Source organism: Ovis aries, chromosome 2 (assembly GCF_016772045.2).
Source record: "Ovis aries strain OAR_USU_Benz2616 breed Rambouillet chromosome 2, ARS-UI_Ramb_v3.0, whole genome shotgun sequence".
Lineage (NCBI taxonomy): Eukaryota > Metazoa > Chordata > Mammalia > Artiodactyla > Bovidae > Ovis > Ovis aries.
The window spans coordinates 63,835,301-63,844,779 of NC_056055.1; the positions used below are offsets into that span (position 1 = coordinate 63,835,301).

The 9,479-nt window shown below is 39.0% G+C and overlaps 1 long non-coding RNA gene across 1 annotated transcript; it reads right to left on the reverse strand.

Annotated features, from left to right (window-relative positions):
* Positions 1-415: 415 nt before the first annotated feature.
* Positions 416-8,247, reverse strand: LOC121818635 (uncharacterized). Its single transcript, XR_006058654.2, has 3 exons — positions 8,088-8,247; positions 5,646-5,911; positions 416-1,386 (listed from the first exon to the last, which is right to left on the reverse strand). It is a non-coding gene; the product is annotated as an uncharacterized LOC121818635 (long non-coding RNA).
* Positions 8,248-9,479: the final 1,232 nt, after the last annotated feature.

A 9,479-nucleotide genomic window follows, 5' to 3' on the forward strand; every position in this document is an offset into this window, starting at 1 on the left:
CATCTTAACTGGGAAAATCTCTCTTACTGAGCTTTTAAACTGGAAATATATACTTTTAAGACACTTGTCTCTCCTACTTAATCACTAACTCCTTTAGACATTGTTCTTCTTTGTATATGCAGACTCCAGCACATAGTAAATTGATCAATAAACATTTTTGAATAAATTATTGAGAGGGTAACATTTTGTGAATCCTGGAAATGCTGGAAAGGGAAGACAGAAGCTATTGCTTATGTATTATTGATGGGAAAGTAAACTGATACAACTCTTTGAAACTGAAGTTAGAAATGTTTTATAAACTTGTTCAGATAAGCTTGGACTGACTTTATAGGAATCTGGCCTGAAGTAATAATGAAAAAGAAGCAAAACAACGACAACAAAATTGGAAACAACCTGCATGTTCACTTACGTGGAATTGGTTAAATAAATTATAGTTTATTCATTAGATAGAAAATTAACCCTCCAGTAAAATTACTTATTACGGCATCAGCTCATTTTAAAGGCAGCATTTGGAACAATTATGACATTATAAAACACATGGATTAAAAATTAGAGGAAAATAATATGAAAATTGTAGCAGTGTTAATTCCATCCCCTTTCTGTTTTTCAAATGATAAAATTTGGCTCTGTAAATTGGCCTTATATTTACATTATAATTACTTGAATTTTAAAAAATTTTTTCCTCTAACTATATACTCAATTGCAGGAATCAAACAGAATATACATTTTTAAAAATGTGATGTTTAATCTAGGAACAAACTCTACTTTCAGTTTTTAGCTCATAACAAGCATGAATTTCAGGGCTCCTATTATATACTTTGATATTTTTTTAAACTAGTTTTCTACATATAGTTAAATGTAAGTAGATGTTTCAACAGCCTTTGGGAAAATAAAAAGAAAGAGAAAAGAAATACTAAGTTGAAATCACAATGAAATAAGGCTTAGCAAGACTTAAAAATATTATGAAGCATTCCAGCCAGTGACCACCACCATCATAAGAGTGAAGCCATCTTGGGCCTTCCAGCCTAGCCCAGTTATTACTTTCAAACCATGACTACATTTTCAGTCACATGGCAGTTTCCCTCTGAAGAAGAGTCCCTGTAGTAGTCCACAGTGTTTAATGTTCTCATAGGATCTTGATAGCAGAGATCATTTGGCACTGCCTCAGCACTACTGGGAGAGGGCAATGGCGCCCCGCTCCAGGACTCTGGCCCAGAAAATCCCATGGGCGGAGAAGCCTGGTAGGCTGCAGTCCATGGGGTCGCTAAGAGTCGGACACGTCTGAGCAACTTGACCTTCACTTTTCACTTTCATCCATTGGAGAAGGAAATGGCAATCCACTCATGGATGGTCACATCTTATTATTCCTGTTCTATTTCTGTTTCTCTGAAAAACATTGATTAATACAGGCAGGACACTTGGATACCAGATACCACCAAATTGACAAATGTTCACTACATTAAAACTTCTCATCATTTTGAACATATTCTTATCCATCTCAATTACACACCTCATTGAAGAGCTATGAATAGAGTAGGATTTACCACTAAAGTATCTCAATAAGTATCTCAGTACCATTAAAGATCTCAATATTTATCTCAAGCTTATTGTTACTCATTCCCTTTCAAGTTTCTAGTTTGTAATTTTTAATAAGATAGATGAAAATGCCACAGCTTGCAAAACTGATTTCAACAAAAAACGTAAAATTGTTTCAAAAGGAAATAAGCTTACAGAAAGCAATATGTATTCTTATACCCAACTTGATGCTTTTGGCAAGTGAACAAGTATCAATGCATGTGTTCATTGCATTATCAATGCAAATATCAATGCAATGAAAACAATTTTTGTCATGAAACAAAATCAAGAGTACTGGATAAGGCAACTAATGCTTTGATCTTAGAGTTCAAGAATTTTAACTTGTAAACATTAAATATATACGGTATAATCTTTACATTTAAAATAATTTTTATTTGACATTTTTTTTATGTCTCCTCTTTCAGTGTTTTCTATAACAAAATATAAATATCAGGTAGAGATGAATCTATTGCTAGAACATAAAATTTTTTGCAATATACTGGCTTATAAGAATAATAAAGAAAACCTCTGAACTTTAGCAAAAACCCTGTGAGAAAAAAAGTGCTTTTGTTTATTATTATGGTCAAATGCTACTTCCTAAGGCCCACTTGACTTCTCATTTCAGGACGTCTGACTCTAGGTGAGTGATCACACCATCATAGTTATCTGGGTCATTAAGATCTTTTTTCTGTGTATTCTTGCCACCTCTTTTTAATATCTTCTGCTTCTATTAGGTCCATACCATTTCTGTCCTGTATTATGCCCATTTTTGCATGAAATGTTTCCTTGGTATATCTGATTTTCTTGAAGAGATCTCTAGTTTTTCCCATTCTACAGTTTTCCTCTATTTCTTTGCACTGATCACTGAGAAAGGCTTTCTTATCTCTCCTTGCTATTCTTTGAAACTCTGCATTTGAAACTCTGCATTCAAATGGTTATATCTTTCCTTTTCTCCTTTGCCTTTTGCTTCTCTTCTTTTTTCAACTATTTGTAAGGCCTCCTCAGACAACCATTTTGCTTTTTTGCCTCTTTTTTGGGGGGATGGTCTTGATCACTGCCTCCTGTACAATGTCATGAACCTCCATCCATAGTTCTTCAAGCACTCTATCAGACCTAATCCCTTGAATCTATTTGTCACTTCCACTGTATAATTGTAAAGGATTTTATTTAGGTCATACCTGAATGGTCTAGTGGTTTTCCCTACTTTCTTCAATTTAAGTCTGAATTTAGCAATAAGGAGTTCATGATCTGAGCCACAATCAGCTCGTGGTCTTATTTTGCTGACTGTATAGAGCTTCTCCATCTTTGGCTACAAAGAATATAATCGGACTGATTTCAGTACAGACCATCTGGTGATGTCCACGTGTAGAGTCTTCTCTTGTGTTGTTGGAAGAGGGTGTTTGCTATGACCAGTTCGTTCTCTTGTTAAAACTCTGTTAGCCTTTGCCCTGCCTCATTCTGTACTCCAAGGCCAAATTTGCCTGTTACACTAGGTATCTCTTGACTTCCTACTTTTGCATTCCAGTCCCCTATAATGAAAAGGACATCTTATTTGGGTATTAGTTCTAGAAGGTCTTGTAGGTCTTCATAGAACCGTTCAGCTTCTTCAGCTTTAATGGTTGGGGCATAGACTTGGTGTGATATTGAATGGTTTGCCTTAGAAACAAACAGAGATCATTCTGTCATTTTTGAGACTGCATCCAAGTACTGCATTTCAGACTTTTGTCAACTATGAGGGCTACTCCATTTCTTTTAAGAGATTCTTGCCCACAATAGTAGATATAATGGTCATCTGAGTTAAATTCACCCATTCCAGTCCATTTTTTGTTCACTGATTCCTAAAATGACAATGTTCACTCTTGCCTTTTCTGTTTGACCACTTCCAATTTTCCTTGATTCCAATTTTCCTGAGTGGACCTAACATTCCAGGTTCCTATGCAATATTGCTCTTTACAGCATCAAACTTTACTTCCATCACCAGTCATATCCACAACTGGGTGTTGTTTTTGCTTTGGCTCTGTCTCTTCATTCTTTCTGGAGTTATTTCTCCACTGATCTCTGGTAGAAAATTGGGCACCTACTGACCTGGAGAGTTCATCTTTCAGTGTCCTATCTTCTTGCCTTTTCATACTGTTCATTGGGTTCTCAAGGCAAGAATACTGAAGTAGTTTGCCATTCCCTTCTCCAGTGGACCACATTTTGTCAGAACTCTCCACCATGACTCATCCATCTTGGGTCATTCTACACAGCGTGGCTCATAGTTTCATTGAGTTAGATAAGGCTGTGGTCCATGTGATCAGTTTGGTTAGTTTTCTGTGATTGAGGTTTTCAGTCTGTCTGCCCTCTGATGGAGAAGGATAAGAGGCTTATGGAAGCTTTCTGATGGGAGAGAGTGACTGAGGGGGAAACTGGGTCTTGTTTTGATGGGTGGGGCCATGTTCAATAAATCTTTAATTCAATTTTCTGTTGACACCCAAGGCTGTGTTCCCTCCTGGTTGTTTGACTTGAGGCCAAACTATGGTGGAGGTAATGAAGATAATGTAAACCTCCTTCAAAAGGTCCCACTGCTCTGCTGCACCCAGTGCCCCCGATCCTGCAGCAGGCCACCGCCGACACACACCTCCACTGGAGACTCCTGGACACTCACAGGCAAGTCTGAGTCAGTCTCTTGTCGGGCCACTGCTCCTTTCTCCTGGGTCCTGGTATGCACAAGGTTCTATTTGTGCCCTCCAAGAGTCTGTTTCCCCAGTCCTGTGTAAGTTCTGGTAGCTCTATGGCGGGGTTAATGGCGACCTCCTCCAGGAGGTCTTATGCCATACCCAGGTCCGCTGCACCCAGCCTGCCCCTGTGGCATGCCACTGCTAACCCGTACCTTTGCAGGAGACACTCAAACACAGTTCTGGCTCAGTCTCTGTGGGGTCTCTGGGTCCTTGTGCACACAAGGTTTGTTTGAGCCCACCGAGCATCTCTGGCAGGTAAGGGGTTTGATTCTAAATGCGATTTTTGCCCCTCGTACCATCTTGCTGGGGCTTCTCCTTTGCCCGTGGATGTGGGGTATCTTTTTTTGGTGGGATCCAACATTCTCCAGTTGATGGTTGTTTAGCAGCAAATTGTAGTTTTGGAGTTCTTGCAGGAGAAGATGAGTGCATGTCCTACTCTGCCATTTTACACCCCAAATTCACTACTAATTTAAAATACGCAAATAATTTTTAAAAGTACATAATGATATCATTTCAAGAATTCCTGGGAATTCTGATTCTCCTTTCCCAGACCCTAGAAATATTACCTTGGAAACCCTATAATAATCTAAATCCAGAAACAGTGAAAGCCAGGAGGCACACAGTACACGGGAGACCACATAGACAAGTCCATCACGGCTCCCACCCACCTCATCAAACAGTGCCTGAGGAGATGATGGGCTGCCACCAGGTGGCAGCAGTGAGCACAAGCGCTTAGTTCTGAAACCCGACAAGGCCAAAGAGAACTTGACCCACGTTCAGAAGCCTCTTAGGTTTTTCGTTTTAAACTATCAAGATATTTAACCTTTCAACTGCCTTAATTAACCTATTATGATTATCTTTTCACTTGCTTTTTGACTGTTTAACCGAAAAAAAGTATAGTGGTCTCTTGTTTTCAAAGTAGGAGGCATGCCTTAGCTAGAACAGTGGCACATACCTGGCACTCAATAAATAGATGTTAAGAAAATTAAAGTGTGACATTAATTAATGAGAGGAACAGAGAATACTTTTATTTGGAACTGGCATTTTTCCCATAAGTCAAAATTATGCAAAACCAAATTTCCTGTAAAGAAAATGTTGTAATTGAATATTAGATTCTCTCCCATAATCCTAATATACAAACTTTTATAAAATAACTGCACACGATTTTTATCTTTTTAAACTTCAATCAATTGGGTGAGTGAAGAATCAGCTTTAATAGGAAGCTTTTAATTTCTTCAGGGGTATGGTAAGGATTATCTTAGCTGAAGTAATAGGAGACGCAGATGTATTGATTAGTTATAAGGAAAGCAGGTTAAAGTAAATAGTCTTGTTTTCTCATCTTAAACTTACCTGCTCATCGGAACATAAAATTAGATACAGACGATACTGCATATCTGGCTTCCCTGGTGGCTCATATGGTAGGTAATCTGCCTGCAATGAAGGAGACCTGGGTTCAATACCTGGCTGAGGAAGATCCCCTGGAGAAGGGAATGGCTACCCATGCCAGTATTCTTGCCTGGAGAATTCCATGGACAGAGGAGCCTGGCGGGCTATGGTCCTTGCAGTCGCAGAGAGCCAGACTTGATTAAGCGACTTTCACTTTCACACTGCATATACTGTATATAAAAATGAGATCTGGTTATTCAAAACTCTATATGTTTTTTTTCATATGTAAATACATCAGAGTATTTGCCAAGATTAGAAATACATAATAAAGTCAAGGACTGTGTTAGCACTGCTAGTCAACAACTAATTCTTAAATTTCATTACACTAAAGATAATTCAGAGCATAATATTAACAATTTAGCTAGGTATTTATTTTTTAAAGTTCTCTTGAACACTGTGAACTATATCATAGGAATGTCACTTCAATAAGATACACTTATATCAAATGTCTGCTATAATAATTCCTACCACATGTGGAATTCCATGTGTCAGACCCTGCATGGAGCACTTCACAGACTTCAACTCAACAACATCTTGCTAAGCCTTGTGAAGTACTATTATTCTCCTGGCTTTACTGCGGGGGACACAGGGGAGGAAACCAAGAAAAGAAACAACAAATAAATCACACCTCCATTCAGGGCTTGATGTGCGGGCTGATAAGAGAGGTTCATAGAGACTCCAAGAGAAACAGGGCAGATAAAGCTAGAAACCTATGAAATGACTAGGTTCTAAGCCAGAGTGGCATCTTTGGATACCTCGGCCCATTAGGGCTAACCATTGGTTTTCCTTTGCCAAAAGGAAAGCATATTTCCTGTCTCAAAGAATCCTGGGTTTTGGGGGGTTTTTTTCTTCCTTTTTTTCTATTTTAAATTTAAATTTGAATTGTAAGTTATAGGACTCTATAGAGTGGTTCCAAACTCTATATTGTTTTTGCTTCTTTACCTCTGCCTTGAGAATACCTCTGCCTTGAGAATGATATAAAAAAGTTAAATTGAATATATAAAGTAAAAACCATAAAATATAAAAATTAGACTGCTAGGCTTTAACATGAGTTTTAGGGGAGTTTGTTGTCTGTTTTTATATCTAGTGAAATAGTTCTTAACAAAATCAAGCCACATAGGCAATTTTAGCAGGAAGAGGTAACCTAAAATGTCATACGATAATAGTTTCACGTTTTGCATGAATTAATGTTGACTTCAGGTAAAACTTTAAAAAAAAAAAAAAAAGAAGTTTGAGCTCCCTCTTGTGGTAGTTGATGAGAGCTAGAGAATCCCAGGGATGGGGAAGCCTGGTGGGCTGCCGTCTACGGGGTCGCACAGAGTTGGACACAGACTGAAGCGACTTAGCAGCAGCAGTGAAGGAAAGTACAGATACATCTTAATGAGCCAGGAGAGGAATTGCATTCTTTTCAAAGGAGAAAAAGACCTGAAAAATACTGACAAATGGTTTCTAAATGTGCAGAAGAGGACTCTTTATCTGAGGGACTGCTAGTATAAGAACATCAGAGCACACCCTTGGACAACATCCTGCCAAGAGATGGAGTGCATGTGTGTATTAATTAGTGCTAATTACTAACATTTAAAATATTTTAGTATGTGCATGAAAGTCCAGGTTTCCAGCTAATCTTTGACAAACCAGAAGATCTGGGAGCCAGAGGTCTGCAATAATTAGCAAGAACTGAATATTCACGCTCCCTAAGTACAGGACAGAGCTCATTTCTCCACGGTCCCACTGGATAACTGCACTTAGTGTGCTGTTCTCTTGACTGTTGCTGGCCTCTGGGTTTGAATCCCTGTTAAAGGAGGAAGCTGATGGCAAAAAAGGCTCAGATATGATTGAAAAAGCATAAACCACGAAATAAAAGACCCTTCTGCTTCCCAGCTTTGTCATATCCTGGCTGGATCACTTTAGGGGTGGGGGATGGTCTATATCTTTTAGCCTTTACGTTTTCATCACTTTCTATACTCATCCAATCATACTGAGCTTTTATTTTTACTAAATAGAGTAGTTTGTAGAGAAGGTATGGATTATACTCTACAATACTATTTTAAAAGTGATGTTGATTTCTCTAAAACGGGCAAATTATGGTCTCCTCGAACTATCTATATTCATGGTAATTTAAACACTTTTTGTAGGCCTCCCCTTTATCCCCAAGGGATCTTAAGGAAAAACAAAATTCAAAGAATGTTTTTGTTTGTCCCTTTTTCATCAGTTATGTCTCAACTCCAGTGTCATCTTCTCAGACAAGCTTTCCCGGTTACGTTGCTAAAGCAGCCCTCCCAGCCATTTACCTTATTTTACCGTTTTCCTAGGGCATCCTAGGTGGCGCTAGTGGTAAGAACCCACCTGCCAATGCAGGAGACTTAAGAGACGGCTTTGATCCCTTGGTCAGGACGATCTCCCGGCGAAGAGAATGGCAACCCGCTCCAATCTTCTTGCCTGGGAAATCCCGTGGACAGAGGAGCCTGGCGAGCTACAGTTCATAGCGTTGCAAAATGTCAGAGGCGACTTAGCACAAACAAGCACCTTTTTCTTAGCCATTATCAACAGAAGCAGTGGCTGAAACCATGAGTAATGAGTAAATGAGTAAATCCATTTCACCTGCCTTCACTAATGAAGGTCGGTTGACGACTTACACATTCTTCAAGAGGCAGGTAACCTAAATAGGAAGTTTGCGTGTATTGTTTTCCAGAAACTGGCAGTCAGCTGTGTCGTTAGAGCTGAGCTGTTACGGTTGGACAGGACCACCCAGCCTTCAGCGGGGCATGTGCCTTTTGACCTGAACAGGCAGGAAAACTCCACCCCTCAGCATGGAGAGGCCTGTCGCCTTGGTGTCTCAGTGTTTTGTCTTTCTGAGCATCAGGCAAGCGAACCTTTCCGGAACCTTGTTCTTGTTTTAATTTACTCTTTCACTTATTTGGTTTGTTAGTTTGTTTTTGTAATGGTTTCTTGTGTGCTGGAGAGGGTGTGGAGAAAAGGGAACCCTCCTACACTGTTGGTGGGAATGCAAACTAGTACAGCCACTATGGAGAACAGTGTGGAGATTCCTTAAAAATTTGCAAATAGAACTACCTTATGACCCAGCAATCCCACTGCTGGGCATACACACCGAGGAAACCAGAATTGAAAGAGACACATGTACCCCAATGTTCATCGCAGCACTGTTTATAATAGCCAGGACATGGAAAACAACCTAGATGTCCATCAGCAGATGAATGGATAAGACAGCTGTGGTACATATACACAATGGAGTATTACTCAGCCATTAAAAAGAATTCATTTGAATCAGTTCTGATGAGATGGATGAAACTGCTGGTTAGCTGTCTGACTTGTTGGAAATCATGTAACCTTGTAAAGCCTCATTCTCAATAGTCACATGTTGCTAGTGGTTACCATATTGGGTCTCTCAGCTTTATAGCACAGGAAAGAATTTTGAAAATTTTGAAATATTTTGCAAATGAGGCTTTACAAGGTTACATGATTTCCAACAAGTCAGACAGCTAACCAGCAGCAGTGACATGGCTAGAACCCTGAGATCCTGATGCTCAATCATTTGCATTTTTCTTCATTTAGTGCTGCTTATCTTAAATTTGTCAAGCCACTCTATTACTAAAACAGTTCTATCTAAAAAATAACTAAGAATGTGGCAAAATAATTTGGACCATTGTTTTTGTTGGTCTGTAAAAGATTTGGTTTCTCCAACTGAATAAAATCTTCCTTGCAAATTGTTTTTTGATA